The sequence below is a fragment of the Saccopteryx leptura genome, chromosome 4 (assembly GCF_036850995.1).
Source record: "Saccopteryx leptura isolate mSacLep1 chromosome 4, mSacLep1_pri_phased_curated, whole genome shotgun sequence".
Classification (NCBI taxonomy): domain Eukaryota; kingdom Metazoa; phylum Chordata; class Mammalia; order Chiroptera; family Emballonuridae; genus Saccopteryx; species Saccopteryx leptura.
Window position 1 is genome coordinate 173,891,694 of NC_089506.1, and position 17,077 is coordinate 173,908,770.

Sequence of the window (17,077 nt, forward strand, 5' to 3'; positions counted from 1 at the left end):
TTTGCTCATCTGCGGGTCTCTGCCTGATTCAGGGTTTCGCCTGGCCCCTGCGGGAGCAGCTCGCACATGGGACGGCTGCAAGCCTTGGCTCCATGGCTGGGCAGGGCTACGTGCCCTTGCTCAGTCATAGGACTCCGCCTGTTCTGGGCTTTCGCTCCACCCCCCGTGGGTGGGGCCAACTGGTGCATCAGGCCGCAAGCCTTAGTTCCCGCAGGCCAAGCAAGGCTGCACTTTTGCACCCTTGCTCAAGGGCGGGTCTCTGCTCCTTTCAGGGCTCCCACTCTTCCCTCGCAGGCTGGATTGCAGGTGGCCCGCAGCTGGGCTTGACCACTTTCATGAGTCCGTTCTGCCCTTGCCGACAGAACCACGCTTCCGTGTCCTGCTGCCTCCCGCCCTCCGGTGAGCCCTCAACCATGTGGGTGGGGGTGCTGCAGCTCAGACCCTAACACTCACTACTGTAGTCCCAAAAGCTCCCTCCTTCTAAACGACTCTGTTCTAAGTACCACAGGAGAGCTTGTTTGGCTGGTTTCCTGCTTCTCTTTGCTGGTATTGCTGTTTCCAGGGGAAATATTCACTTCAGATTTGGGGAGTGACAGCCCAGGTGCTAGGGTGGCCGTCCCTCAAAGTATTTCTCCCTGTGCCTCCTAGATTACACTCTCTTCCCGCTGCTCTGGTCCTCTCCTCTCTCCCCGTCCCCCGGAGCCCCAGGTGAGTGGTTGTGAAAGAGGTTTTCTGCGCAGTCCCTTTAAGAAGAATCCTGGGTCTGAGAAATCAGTCTCTTTCTCACAAACATTGTCCTGACTTGTTTCCAGCTAAACACTGTCCATACACCTCTTCTAGGCTCTGCGGCTGCAGGCTGGGGCTTTGTTCCTGGGGCTCAGGACCCTCCCCTCTCTGCTAAACTCACTTCCTGCCACGCGAGTCTCTCCAGGCTGCCATTTGCTCCAGGGAGCTGTGTAGCCCTCTCCGCATTTCTGCTTTTCCTACCAGTCTCAGTGTGGCTTCTTCAGTGTTCCTTGGTTGAAGAGTTCTCTTAGTTTAGTCCAAAGTTGGTTTTTCCAGATGATGGTTCTTAAAATTAAGTTGTAATCCACTTTGGTTCTGGGAGGTGGAAGTTGGTACATCCACCTATGCCATCGCCATCTTGTCCTCCTCATTCCCCTTTCCCTCTGGTAATCATCATACTGTCGTCTGAGTCCATAAGTTAAGATTCTTATTACAGAAGCTTTCATCCAGTGACTTGCAGGGCAAAAGGAGGAATATGACTGGACAGGGTGTTCCTTGTTGCAGTAGTTTATCATCTGGGTTTGAGGCTCCCTTCTCATAAATGACCTGCCACTTTGTTCTGTTCTAATCCCATTAGCCACTCTAGGACTCTCCACCTTCAGAAATCATATTTGCAAAAATATACTACTGTTTTTGTTATTATTGACCATGAACTTTGTTTTCTCTGGGCCTCTACAGTAGCTTTTCCTTTGCTTGTTTTAGCTTCAGTTTTCTCTAATTTGACTTTTTTTCTTTAATCAAAGCTCCTCTGATTTTTAGTTTATAGAACTTTCTCAAATTTTCTGGTATGCAATAGTATTTTCTTATTTACCTGAACTATTAACATTTCTTCTTTTAAAAAACACACTCTGTGTGGCATTTGAGGGAAAGCAGTAAATGTGTCAATGTGTTATCTTTTCTCCTCAAGTAAAATGTAAAAGTACATATTTTGAAATTAAAAGAAAAAGATTATGAAATCACTTAATGGAGGCTTGTCAATAATTTTTAAAGGGGGAAAATGTGCTAAATGTTTATACTGCTGAATGAGTTTATAAAAGCCATTTATTTAGCATTAACTTTCTTCATCCATTCTTAACACACACATCACACACACATACAAGGAAACATATTTAAACTACTGACTGTGGAGAAATTTCTTGGGCAATGTTACTGTTAGTCATCCTATTTAAGAAAAACTTGCTTAAATGATATTTTATGGTAACAAATAGACTATTTTGATATATTTAGTGCTCAATATTTACATGTTTTATTAAGTAAGCATGTTATTTTTAAAAATAGCATGGCATGTCATATTTTGATAGGTAAATTTTAACTTATCAATGTTAAGAAAAGGAAACAGGAATTATAAGGAACTTCACTGTCTTATTCAAGGCAAGAGTCAATAAAAATAGAAAATCAGGTATCATATTAATAGTCATTCAAAGCAATAGCTACTCTGTATAAGTAAATTGACTAGTACTTGCTAAAGTGGGCAGATTGATTTGTTTATAATCTCATTTTAATTAATTATATTATTAGAAAATGAATTAATTTAAAATTAGACCTCAGGCTTGAATTTGTCATATTTTTCATAATTGTATTTTAAAACAAAGCTTGCTAATAGATATTTAGAAGAGAATAATGAAATAGTTTACATAGTTCTGGTTTATTTATGGTATAAGTATTATGTTTTTTCTATTATTCAAAAATAAGAAGAGTGAAACAACATGTTCTCTTTGTAAAAGAAATTAGTATCAAATCAGTAAGATGGCTTTGTACATGAACTGCCTCATGGAGACATACAAAATTTTATTTCATTCTTGTCTTTTACTTTTTCCTAGCAACACCAGTTCCTACTTTAGATATATCAGTATTCCATGGAAATTTGTTGCTTTTCTTTTAAAGGTGCACCTGCATCCAAAACTGATTAAAAACACACTTAAAAAGAAAACTACTGTAATGAAATACATTTCTCAGTACTACCTAATTTTCCAGTATGACTAGTTTTGATTAAAAAGAAGTTGATTATAATGTTTGAAACAGAAAAGTTGGATGCAATCAGAAATCAGAGGTGTACCCATGGAGATACTGCATCTGAAAATCTTGATGTGACAATTGCTTTATCCTTTTAAGGTTTTACTAACTTTGCCAGAGTAATCCTAAGTAGTTCTTCTACAAGTATTTGGAAGATGTTCTTGATTGTTACTGGGGAGGGTGAGAGGATGGTGGTGTTTCTTACTTCATTTTTATTTTTTAATAAGGTTAGTGTGATGCTGACATGTATCTTTTCATATATTAACAAGGTTCTTTTGTCAAACTGATTAGTACAGCTGGGTACTTCCAAAAATATGTTATCATGACCCAAAGTTTTCAATTTAGTTTTTTTTTACAGAGACAGAGTCAGAGAGAGGGATAGATAGGGACAGACAGACAGAAACAGAGAGATGAGAAGCATCAATTATCAGTTTTTCATTGCAACACCTTAGTTGTTCATTGATTGCTTTCTCATATGTGCCTTGACCGCGGGCTTTCAGCAGACCGAGTAACTCCTTGTTCAAGCCAGCGACCTTGGGTCCAAGCTGGTAAGCTTTGCTTAAACCAGATGAGCCTGCGCTCAAGCTGGCGACCTCGGGGTCTCGAACCTGGGTCCTCCGCATCCCAGTCCAACGCTCTATCCACTGTGCCACTGCCTGGTCAGGCTTCAATTTAGTTTTTTGACATCTTTTTGGTTATTACTGACCAAAGTACCTCGCTCCTGCCCCCTTTTTTTTTCATTCAACTTTTCATTTTTATTTTGCAACCTTTGCATATGTATGGATCTCTGCCTTCCTCATTCCTGTCAACCAACACTAATTTTAATGTCTGACTTTTATCTTTATCAACTTAAATCGTTCTTATTTAAGATTTACCAGTAGACTCAGTGCTTTCATTCTGTCTGTGTTTTCCTATATCTTTTGTTAGTCTCTGATATTACTAGCCAGCCATTCTTAATGTTTGGGCTTTAGAAGTATTTTTTTCTTAGTTTTATAATAAAATTAGCTAATATTTACTGAACACTTACATTGTATCATTCACTATTAAAAGCACTTTACATATCATATGATCCTCACTACAATCCTGAGATAAATTACTTTATTATTTCCACTCACAGATAAGGAAAGTGAGGAACAGAGAGATTAATTAATTTATGTGAAGCCATACAACCAGTAACTGGTGGTACCAGGATTCAAACACAGGCAGTTGACTCAAGAGCTTTGAATCTCTAGATGCTAATACTTCTTTTAAAATTGATGTTTCTGCTTGCTTTTTTCTGAGTTTAGATTTTTGAGTCTAAGGTTTTTATATTTTCATGTGGCCTACATTTTCCTATTTTGTTAAAATTTCTACATCCCTCAAAACTTTCCAAATATCATTTCATGTAATTCTCAACAGAGTGGGAGTTTAATACATGTTATGGATAGATTTCTTATTGTTGCCCTTTAAAGCACTAAGATGTATTTAAATTGCAGCAAACCATACTTCCTGGAAGACTAAGAGTTGGAGAAAGCTGGACTTTGTTTAGAGTGTGAACCTGTACCCTGGTGTTTAAGGTGCCAGAGCTTCAGAGCCTTTAACTTATAGTGTGCCCCCTAAATCAAGTCAGAATGTTCCCGGCTCCAACTACATCTTGCCATAGAGGATCCACCTAGCTCTGCTTTCTCTAAGATGTTCATTTTCCTTCAGTGAGTCCTAGTGATTAAAGTGCAGAACATGGAGCTGGGGGAAGAAGGAAGTTTTATTTTGCAGGTATATTCAACTGTAATTTAGGTAAAATTTTCAATGTATTTATGAAGCCATAAAACTGTTTAATATTTTAGTTCATTCCCTTCAGTACTAACAAAAATTACTGTTTAAGTAAAGTTCAGCTAGTCAGAATATCCTTTCAGTAACATCTAGCTCTGTCGTTCGACAATTCATTTCACAGCACTTAATATTACTGTTACCTCCACGACAGCACTTAGCATGCAAAGATTCAATTTTCTATAATTCTCAGTCTCCTTTCTCTTCAGAAGATGGAGGCATTAACTACAATGCCATGTAAAGGACAAATCAAGGCTTAATTTGAAAATAGAAGGCTACAGTTTTGAGGTCCACCTGTTGACATAACACACGCAGCACTATAGTCTTCTTTATGCTTGTTGGGCGTGAATCCCGCATCATAGTGCCAGTTTTCCACTTGCCCTTCTTAGCATGGATTTTTCCTAGTTAAAATCTTGATGGAGAGAGATACCGTTTCTGTCAGGTTTGTCAAAATGTCTTGAGCCACTTTGAACATAGGTGTCATCTAAATGCAAAGTTTTGTCAGTTCATTTAGTCAAAGACATCATTTATGTGCCTTGCCATTAAGAATAGTATATACTGACCCTGGCCAGTTGGCTCAGTGGTAGTGCGTCAGCCCAGTGTGTGGACATCCTGGGTTTGATTCTCGGTCAGGGCACACAGGAGAAGTACCCATCTGCTTTTCCACCCTTCCCCCTCTTGTTTCTCTTTCTTCTCCTCTCCTGCAGCCATGCTCTATTAGAGCAAGCTGGCCCTGGGCCCTCGAGCCCTGGCCTCCACAGCCTCTTTCTCAGGTGCTGAAAAATGTTTCCAGTTGCAACAGAGCAAGGGCCCCAGAAGGGCAGAGCATCGCCCCCTAGTGGGTTTGCTAGGTGGATCGTGGTCCAGGTGCATGCGGGAGTCTGTTTCTGCCTCCCCTCCTCTCCCTAAAATTAAAAAAAAAAATTTTAATAAAAAATATAAAAAAGAATAGTATTGACTTCTTTGAAGCAACACTATATTATAATATATAAATGGCATATAATGCTTACCAAAAGTAAGTTCATGTCCTGAAAATCTCTGATACTGACTATATTCAGAGTACTTGGTATTTCACTTTGTTTTCATGTGTTCATGCAACAGATAGTGAAATCTTTTTGGTAATAACATTAAAGCTTAACCTCTAGACTAATTCACCAGTGAAAGTGAACCTCTTAGACTCATTCTGTTAATGACATTTCATCGGTTTCACAATGCAGTAACAGTTTTGCATTATTTGGTGGTTTGTCTTCAAAAGATATTACATTTAAAAATAGCTGGAAGTTGTTATTTTAATAAGAAGCAATGTCATATAGGAAAAGAACCCAACCCTCTACATGCTAGAATATATCATAATATCCTGCCTAGAATATAATATTTTGCATACTGGCTTTTTTCTTTTTTTACTCTCCCTGAAAGTCAGGATTTTTCATGCTATTGAAACTGACCTTTATTATATATATAAAGGGCCTCTCAGACAATCTATTGTATATTGGTATCAAAATAGCTTTCAGAATTGTATTCATATTTAGATTATATTCAAGCACTGATGTTATATCCTTTCCAAAAAGTAATTTATTTGGACATTTATAAAATTCTGTGAATGTAATTGTTTATCTAGTTACTGCTTATTTCTGCTTATTTAAAACATATTTTTTTGTTTTTGTTTTTTCTCTCAGCATATTACATGTACCTTTATTTTCCACTCAATTTGAAAGCCAAAAGAAATTCTACTCCTCTTAGCAAGCATGTATTAAACATTTAGTATATTCAGGTCCCTTGGCTAGGTACATGTGGAGCATAAAAATGATGATGAAGATGGTAATGATTGCACACACTTGCAATCATTGATTACTTCTTGAATGCTAGACCATGCCACTAGCCTAAGTACCTCCACATAGAATATGTATTTAATCCTCATACCCTGTCAGGTAGGTGCTGTTATTATCCCCATGTTACAAATGAGGAAACTGAGGCTTGGCACATTTCGATTTGCTCAAGACAAAACACAAGCAATTTGACATCACAGTTCTCTCTCTTAGCCACTATGCTAAACTAAAACGAAGACAAGATTTTACCCTAAAGAAGTTTTCTTTCTACTAGAACCACAAATTTCAACCAGTGTGCTGCAAGCATTTTTAAAACATTTGATACCTGACTATTTAGTCAGGGGCACTGACCTCTTTTCCCTTAGATTGTCAAATAAAAAAATGACAACAGTCAACACCATGGCTATCGGTGTAAATGAATTGAATCAAAATTATACCTATGCCTGACCTGTGGTAGCGCAATAGATAAAGCATCAACCTGGAATGCTGAGGTCGCCAGTCCGAAACCCTGGGCTTTCCTGGTCAAAGCACATGGGAGTTGATGCTTCCTGCTCTCCCCACTTCTCTCTCTCTCTCTCTCTCTCTCTCTCTCCTTTTCTCCCTCTCTTCTTCTCTTTTTCTTCTCTAAAATGAATTTAAAAATTATACCTATTGTTTTGTCAGAATGGCAAAAAATATTTTTTGATGTGCCACAGAATTTTAATTTGATTTTTAAAAAAATTTTTGATTGATTTTAGAGAGAGAGGAATGGGGACAAAGAGAGAAATATTGATTTGTTGTTTCATTTATTCATGCATTTATTGGTTGATTGTCATATGTGACCTGACAGGGAATCAAACCCACAACCTTGGCACATCAAGACAATGCTCTAACTAACTGAGCTATCTAGCAGGGCCATGTGCCACAGAATTTTAGTAATTAGTTTATGTGTGCCATGAGATAAAAAAAGGTTGAAAATAACTGTATCAGAAAAGTGATGATACATTCAAGGTAAAAAGCAGCACAAGGGAGAATGTGTCAGGAGCTGCACCGCTCTCTGAGAAGGAGCAAGGCGTTCCTTTGGGAGACAGGGGAAGGCCTCATGGAAGAAGTGTTTCAGCTGACCCTTGAAGAATGGCATGGTTTTGCCATGTGGAAGATAGAGGAGTATATTCTTATTGAAGGGGCAGTGGAAATAAAGGCATTGTTTTGAGAAAATATAGAAATCTTTAAGGGTAGTAATTAGCATATTTGTTTATCATTCTTGGTGAGGTGGTAGAGAGGAAATAATTCAACTTGAATTGTGGAAGGATTGAAGTGGCAACCTAGGGTATTTGAACTTCTGCGAGAAATGAAGAATCTTCGAAGGGTCTAAACTCATGAACAGATTTTGAAGAGTGAAGAGAAGAGTTACCTTAAGACTTTGTAAAACTTGAACAGGGAACATATTTAGGAATTGCATCAAATATTTAAAATATGTTTTTTGAGGGGATGAGATCAGAGAAGATGAAGGGATTAGTGAAATTATATATACATAACACAGAGATACAGATAACAGGACAGCAAATCCCAGAGGGAAAGGCAGAGGGAGTTAGGGGGAGGGAGTTATATTCAATAGGACACTTGAATCTATGTTAACACAATAAAGTAAAATTAATAAAAAATTTTAAAAAGTATTTAAAATATATTTTCTTCTGTAACTAATGAAACTAGAATGGCCAAAGTTAATTTGAAATACGGAAAAGAAAAATCTTTGTGCTTATGCAGATCCTTCAGTATACTGTATTGCATATGTTTTCATTTAAAATTGGAAACCTTACATCATTTTTGTGGTATCAGTAAATTATAGAGGCAAATTAGATATGATTTTTAAATTGAGTTGTTCCTTTTTTTTTTTTTAGCTATAAGAGAGAACTTCATTGGAAAGCAATTATCCCAACTAGAATCGGGCCAAGGTCTTAAGAATTAAGATTACTTTCTTGTAAAGATGTTCTAAAATATTTTACAGATTTTAATGTTTTGTATCTAATCTTAGAACACATTATCTGTAGCTGAACTATCGATAAATATTATAGGTTTGAGTTGATGTAACAAAAAGAAACCTACCTTCTAAAGAACTATTCCTAATTACACTCTTTAATTTAAGTCTCATGCCATAACCTGTCAATATTTAAAGTACAACATTAAGGAGAGTTTAACTGACAACAAAATTTCATTTTTACTGTGATGTGAATGGTTACATGGGAATGCCTTATTTCAAAGTAATGAAATAGTGTTCTCTGAACATAGTATTTCTAGAGGAAAGATTTCCTACCAAACCTGTCAGGGGAAAGCTGATATACTTGGAGAAATCTTGGGCTACCCACCAACCTGTCATTCACCGACCCAATTTGCAAACCCAGTTATACCAAGGTCATTATGCAGACTCTGATTTCTCCTTTGACTTGAACATTTTACTTCATAGGTTGTGTTGACCTTTGAATTTCAGGCTGTAAATAAAATGAAAAATTTTATTCAGTGTAAGAGAAAATTGGGTTAATCTGAGCTATATTTTTGTCTGATACCTTTTTTCAGGTATTTTCATGTTAATTTTTATGGTTTTATATAATAAGCTATATTTTTAATTTTAGCGTTATTTCTTACCTTTATCTAAAAACACCATTTAAATATCATGCTGATCTTTTTCAGATATTTTGGCTTCTTCTTAAGCATGTCTCCCCAGCTTTTCCATGAATATAAGTCTATATTGAGAAATGATTTTTGTCAATTATTTTGATTGCTTAGATTGTGAGACATCTCCATTTGCATATATATAATTGTTGAAGAAGATAATTGGTTTTCTTCCCTTCTGAAATATGCCTTGTCATGCTTCTCTACCTTTTGTTAGAGGAAAAGGGGATGGAGGTAGGAAAATGACTAAATACTCTTACCCCATTTCTGAACATTCAAATCCTGTGTCCAAAGACTAGGTCTAATTTTACCTCTAGCAAAAATTTGAAATGAAGGTAAAAGAGGTATTAATTACCATTTCATTGTTATTTTCAACTTTCCAGTCTAAGATTAAAATGAGTAGCATTTAAAAATTATTCTAATTTTGGTATATTTAATCATTATATTTTTGAGTCATTGTCTCTGATTTCCTACTCTATATTTTTATTTCCAGCAAATCTTTATTCTGCTAAAGGGGGAGGAAATGGGATGAATACGGACAGATTTTAATTGTATTCTTTAAAGGCAAATGTTAATATGAGTTATAAATATGTATTGGGTTACATGAATACCTGTTACATTAGTTGCTGCCATTTTAATATTTTAAATATTTTATAATTAAAAAATAAAAGGGGCTCTGGCCATCTGGCTTAGCGATAGAACATCGGCCCGGCATGTGGATGTCCTGGGTTCAATTCCCACTCAGGGCACAAAGGAGAAGCAACCATCTGCTTCTCCACCCCTCCCCCTTCTCTCTCTCTCTCTCTTTCTCCCCCTCCCACAGCCCTGGCTCAATTGAATTGAGCCATGGGCCTCAGGCACTGAGGATGGCTCTCTGTAGCCTCTGCTTCAAGTGCTAAAAATAGCTTGGTTGCGATCTTGGCCCAGCTGTGCAGAGTATCAGCTACAGATGGGTGTTGCTAGGTGGATCCTGCTTGGGATGCAGCATCTCCTCTCCTCTCACTTGGAAAAGAAGAAAAAAATAAAAATAAAAGGTAGACTAGAACTAGTATATAGAAAGCTTTGACTTCTAGGCTAAAGAGATGGAACTTTAATTGTTGGGGAGATGTTGACTATTTTTAGTAGAAGAGCAACCTAATGAGTGACACTTTCAAAACTGAGTTGGGCATCTGAAATTAAAATAATCTAGAGAATGATAAAACTGAATAAAAAGAATGTAAGCAAACTAAGCATTCCAATTTGGAGAAATAAGTGGTCGGATGGGTGGCAGCATGGGGTGGGTGTGGAAAGGACAGGAGGGGTGATGCTGCTTCTTTATATGATCCTTTTGGTAAGCATTTCCACATGAAAGTTAGGGTGTATTTCCCACCCTGCTCAGGGCAAGTTGTATACCTTACCACCTATCACAGATCTGGTTCTCACCACATAAACATCAGCCCTCTGCATGATCTGGGTTAACATTCCAAATCAAGACCAAACTGAGATCGTGACCAATAAGATGGTTGTTACTCCTAAGCCACCACGTGGAAGATCAACCTCTAAGAAGCTCTGTTACTAATAATTCTCATGTTAATTAAGTCTGGCCCATCTACAAGAAGTCTGTGTATTTGGAAGAGTTCTGATGTGCAACATAGTCCTTGGCGGCTTCTACGAGTTTCTGCAAACTGTTATTTAAGCCAGTCTCTTTATAAAAATATAAGAGAATCCCTTACACCAGTATTTTACCCCACCTTAAATACTACTGCTTCAAAACAACATTGTTTTTAAAACATCCTTGACTTTTTCCAACTTTATGACACAAATGAGTAATTTTTCACAACTGTGTGGGGAGATTCCACCAACCTTATCAATTTTGTATTTGTTAACTCAGATCTGACCTGAAAGTAAAAATTACTTGTAATCACTTTGGGGTTAAATAGCTATAACCTGTTCTCATATTGTATTTCATTCAACTATGGAATAATCTATGTCTTAATTCCATAATCTATGGATCTATGATTTCAAAATCCGATGTGACCTGTAACCAAAAAATATTTGATAGATGCTTTTACCATTTTGTCAATTTTTTTTTTTTTTTGGCCTTTACAAGATAGGAAATGCCTTTGAAACCCTTGTTTATTTTTTAGCACTAAAAAAAATTTTATAACGTAATTTGAAGTTCAGATTATTATTGAGACTTCTTAATAAGAAATTTAAAGGTTTATTTTATTAAGTTGGCATAGGTCGCAAAACTCATTAATATTAATGACTAGGCTAGCGAGGCATTTAGCCTCTCTAATCATCAGCAGATACAAAATATTAAACCAAATTGCGTAGCTTTATTATGTTATGAGTCATTCCAGGGAAATGCACATAAGCAAAAGCTAAACAGTTCAGTCTTAATGTTTCTGATTCAGATCTTTGGCTTATTTATAATACAGATAAACTGAAGTTTTACAACTGACAAAATTTTTATGAACTTTATATGAATATATGACTCATTAAAATAAAATACTTGGAACTAATCATTGAAAACAGAACTTATTATTAATAAACTTTAGAGAAGAGGTAAAACTTGAGGCAAATTTTATTTTGTAATATCAATTTTTAAATCACATTTGTGTTCTCTTAAAGAAATTTGCATGATGTAAGACTTTACTAATGTTTGAAAATTTATATAAATAAGAGCTGCTAAGTGATGTATTCCATTTCTAAAGCGGGTCTGAAATTTCAACCTTGAGATGAGTAACTGCACTGTATTCAACACAGCTGATTTTACTTACTTCCACTTACATGTAAACAACAGGTCCTTCTTAACTGGCTATAGTGAACATAATTTGGAATATGGAAGCTTATTATAAGGTCACTTTTGTTAAATAGAACTAGTAATTTAAGACATTTGTCTACAGTAGAGGTTGGTAAAGTTTTTTCTGCTGAGGACCAAATAATAAATATTTTAAGCTTATAGGCATTACCACACTGCTGTTGTAACAGAAGAGCAGCCATAGACAGTACATAAACAAATGAGTGTTGCTGTGTTCCGATAAACCTTTGTTTACAAACTGACAGCAAGCCAGAATTGGCCGGTGGGCTCTAGTTCGCCAGTTCCTAGTCTACATTTATTTAACTTCCTCACTTTATGTTCACACCTCTAGTCAACTGGGGTTGGCTTCTCCCCACCAATCCACAAAGTGCCCTCTGTCAATGTCAGTTATGTTCTCCTTGTTGTTGAATCTAAAGTGAAAATGTATTAGTCCTTGTCTCTAGCTTCTTGGGAGTCCTTGACACTTGAAGCACCCTTTCCTACTTAAAACTCTATCTTTCCTTTGGGTCCAAGATAGCACTTTTCCAGTTTTCACTCTACTTCTCATGGCATTCCTCAATTTTTTACTTTTTATTTTTTATTTTTGTATTTTTCTGAAGCTGGAAACGGGGAGAGACAGACAGACTCCCGCATGCGCCCGACCGGCATCCACCCGGCATGCCCACCAGGGGCGACGCTCTGCCCACCAGGGGGCGATGCTCTGCCCCTCCGGGGCGTCGCTCTGCCGCGACCAGAGCCACTCTAGCGCCTGGGGCAGAGGCTAAGGAGCCATCCCCAGCACCCGGGCCATCTTTGCTCCAATGGAGCCTTGGCTGCGGGAGGGGAAGAGAGAGACAGAGAGGAAGGGGGGGGGTGGAGAAGCAAATGGGCGCTTCTCCTGTGTGCCCTGGCCGGGAATCGAACCCGGGTCCCCCGCACGCCAGGCCAACGCTCTACCGCTGAGCCAACCGGCCAGGGCCGCATTCCTCAATTTTTGTGTTTGCTGAGCTCCACTTTTTTTATAGCTCATTCCTTCAATAATGGCGTGCATTAGAGAGCTGTTTAAAATTTATACTGTTTCCAGAATAGGCAAATTTTTAGGCACAGAAAGTATATTGCTGGTTGCCTAGGACAGTGGAGGGTGCAGGGAGCAAAGCAGGTGAGGAGGGTTGGTAGCTAAAAGGTATGGGGTTTCTTTTGAGGGTGATGAAAATGCTCGAAAATTCATTGTAGTGATACTTATACAATTCTGTGCATATACGAAAAACCATTGAATTATACACTTTAAATGGGTGAGTTGCATGGTATATTATAGTATCTCTATAAATCTGTTTTAAAACTTATTAAATTCTCCAATGTTATTGTTTTTCCTCATTTAAAATAAAATCCATGCGCCTGACCAGGCAATGGCACAGTGGATGGAGCGTTGGACTAGGACACAGAGGACCCAGGTTCAAAACCCTGAGGTCGCCAGTTTGAGCGTGGGGTCATCTAATTTGAACAAGGCTCACCAGCTTGAGCCCAAGGTCGCTGGCTTGAGCAAGGGGTCACTCGCTCTACTGTAGCCCCCAGTCAAAGCACAGATGAGAAAGCAATCAATGAGAAACTAAGGTGCTGCAACGAAGAATTGATGCTTCTCATCTCTCTCCCTTCCAGTCTGTCTGTCCCTCTCTCTGTCTCTGTCACACAAAAATAAATAAATAAATAAAACCCATGCTCCACAATTTACTCAAGTACCATAGTGCAGACTATACTATCTGCCAGTATTCTGTGTTGAATTCATAGTAATATCCTTAAACACTGTATTTCAAATGTAAAATAAAAACCTTATTTGTGAACTCCTGTTATATGCAAAATTATTTTTTAAAATCAACATATTTAGAACCATTTCATTTTTAGAATATGCATTATTAATTCATTTGATGATTTCAAGATGATTTTGCAAATTATAATCCATTAATTACATTAGCAGGTAACTATCAATTGTTGATGGAAGAATGAGCTCAGTCATTAACTGTCACCATTTCAAGTTAAAAATTCGTAATGACACAACATGATGACAGGTTAACAATTTCTTCTAGACAGTCACTGCCTTAAATTAAACCCGTAATCAAATTGCTTACTGTACCGGCCTGTCTTTCAGACTTTGGGTCCAGATGTGTTGAGAGTAAAATAGGGGGTGTTTCAGTATTATATTGCAGGTTAACAATAAATCGTCGGTGTCCCCTTATGTGATAAACTCAGTACCCTTCGTAACATGAAGCAAATGTTAAACTTACACTTTTTATTTTATAGAAACAGAGCTTCCCATTAGCTTAGAAGTGTAAATTGTAACTAAATTAAGAAATTAATGCTCATTTAGGTGTACATATTGATCCTCTTTTCCTTGAACACTGACACGACAGCACAAAATAGAAAAAAATTAAACTATGTTTTTAATTTCCTTTTTCTGAACACTGAGAATTATAGTAGGTTATTTAATTTAGCATGCAGAATATATAGTAGCTCTTGAAAGCACACACAGATTATCCAAATTTTTGTGTATGAATGCAATCAAGTGATTTTATGAACAAACGGCATTGAGCTCTCATAGTCATTAAAACTGTACACACTGGAAACACAATATGGTTTCAATTTCGTGTCTGTAGTTTTACCTAGAATTCCACAGCTAGGATACTAACACACGTTTTGAAAAGTTGAGTAATGCAGCTATTCTAAATCTGTAATGATAATGCTTCAATAATCAGATAAGTCCTTATAATTAGAATAAAGTATGATTTCCAGAAACAGATAGCATCACCTATAATATTTATTACAGAAAAAAGCTCCATTTTTCAGCTGTCATTGCTATTCTTAACATAATTTCTCACTATATTTAAGGAGCTTCATGTAATCATATTCAAAACCTTCCATCTTGCTGATTATATTCAGCAACCATAGCTAAATATTTCAATACCAAAGCTGAAAATCATAATGACATATCAGCATACACATAATAAATTACAGTTAATGAATACTATAGGAGGTACATTTTGATTGGCTCCAAATTTTTGATCTGCTCATGCATAGAACATTGTAATTTTTAAAGGACAGAAAATACAGTGATGATATGACTGCTAAACACATTGTATTGTCTCTATAAGAACAAAGTAATATTTTAGCTAGAATGGAAATGTCATATAGAAATAAAGGGTTATATGTTTTAACAACCAAAGTAGATACATCTGATTACACATTTAGTGACTATATTTCATGAACAGTTTTACACAATTTTTATATTGAATAAAAGTTTCTGGTCAAAAATACTTTGTTGTTCTATTGACAGTCAAAACTATTGTCTTGTAACTAAAAATGTTCAAAACCACAAATCTGCTTTCACCACCTTGATGCAGGAACCTTCGAGTGTAAGAAGCCATCTTTTAAGCTAACCAAGGAGTCAGTACTTGGAGTTTAGTTACTCGGATATTTAGGCCCACATATTTACTGAGTAAACAAGAGTTATGAGAACTACAGGACTACTGTCATCATTGGGGCAAATGCTATAGGATAATTTGGGAAATAGTGTCACCAAGTCTATTTATTCTAATTCTCTCCCTATATAGTATTTTCCCCATATGGGGGCAAAAGCATGTTTAAATTTAGCAACTTCCTTTCCTTAAAATTAAGCTCAATAAACTTACAGTTATTAAGCACTAAGATTAGGTACCATACTAGGCTATTGGACTACATAATGAAAATAAAGCGCAGCCTCTCCCCTTGGTACAGAGGTTTGTAATTCTATACAGTGCAGTTGGGAAAGGCAATGATAGAGATATGCATAGGGTGCATGGCACCAACTAAAGTGAGTGTTAGGATCTGGCCAAATGAAATAGCTGGTACATGTACACATGTGTATGTACATGCACTCTTAAGAGCAGTTGGGAGCCCCGCTAGGAGAGAAAACCCAGGCAATGACATGAGCAAAACCCCAAAAGGCAGTATGCAAGGCATCCTGTTGAGCTGGTGCATACAGTGGATTAGGAGGATGCTGGAAGTGGAGGCTGTAGGGAGTGGCCATAGGCCAGATTTTGGAAGTCTTTAGTGCCATGTAAATAATCTTGAAATTTGTTTTTCCTATTTGTATACTGGCTATATTCTTAAATAGATAGGCATTTTTTCAAACTGTACTTTCCCAAGATTGAAAAATTATTTGGTTGGTTTAACTAACCCTAGGAAGTGCCCTTTTTTATTGTATTCCATTTATTTGTGGCAAATGCCCTTTTGTAACTTTTATCAAAATTTTTCAGCTTGCTCGCTGCCCTCCTCAAACAGCAGGACCATCCACGCCCATCAGGTTTTGAAGGCTGCTGGAGTCATGGGGTTTGACAGGGAAAGAGAAGTCAGTCCCAGATTCTGGTGAAAGTGATTATTTCTGTACATGGTACATTCATTGGGCTAATATAGTTTTGTTTGTTTATAATTAGAATTTTCAACATGGCAGTGGTGTTGTGTCAACTATTGTGAAATTTTCACAGTGGTTTTTTTTAAAACTAATGCAACCAAGACGAAGAGATTTGCTTATTTTTTTTCTGAAATATTTTGAGAAATTGAAGACTTCAATTTCACAGTATACCTCTATTACTTAAGACAGCTTGGCATCTCATCAGCCATATTTATCAAAATATTTATCCTCAGCATAGCTTTTTTGTATTTCTGTATAAAATGAGTTAGAGAAGGAAAATAATTGTGCAAATTTTTTTATAAATCAGCTTGATATGTAGGTGAAAGTGCTGTTTTCTCTTGGGTTACCATGCTAACAAAGTGGAAAGAACAGTAACAAGTCCCACCGCTGTATACTTTCTGTGAGTTAGTTCATCTTCGTGGGACCAGCTCCCTCGTCTATTAAACAAGAGGTTTGAACTAGGTTATTGCAAAAGCTCTTTCTCACTGGCGAGGTGTGGTTCTCTTAACTGCTTCAGTTCACCAGTTTAATTTTCTTATGTAGGTATGCCTTTCAACATCCTCAAGTCATAGAATTGAAAAGAAACTTGGGAAATCATGTAGTCAAGCTGCCTCACAGAAGAGTGGAAATTTGCTCTTACCCTTTACCAGAATGCTTACGCTGGCCCCTTCGGAATCAGAGCTGATTATAACATCTGTTACCCCTTTGGTTGCCAGGATTGATTCCATTGATGCGACAGATGGGCGAGGATCCCTTCCTTCCTACTATCCCATG

At 37.1% G+C, this 17,077-nt stretch overlaps 1 protein-coding gene across 1 annotated transcript in view; it reads left to right on the plus strand.

Moving 5' to 3' along the window:
* COMMD10 (COMM domain containing 10) overlaps nucleotides 1–17,077 on the plus strand; it is a 199,654-nt gene that overhangs the window by 168,897 nt on the left and 13,680 nt on the right. The window lies entirely within an intron of this gene.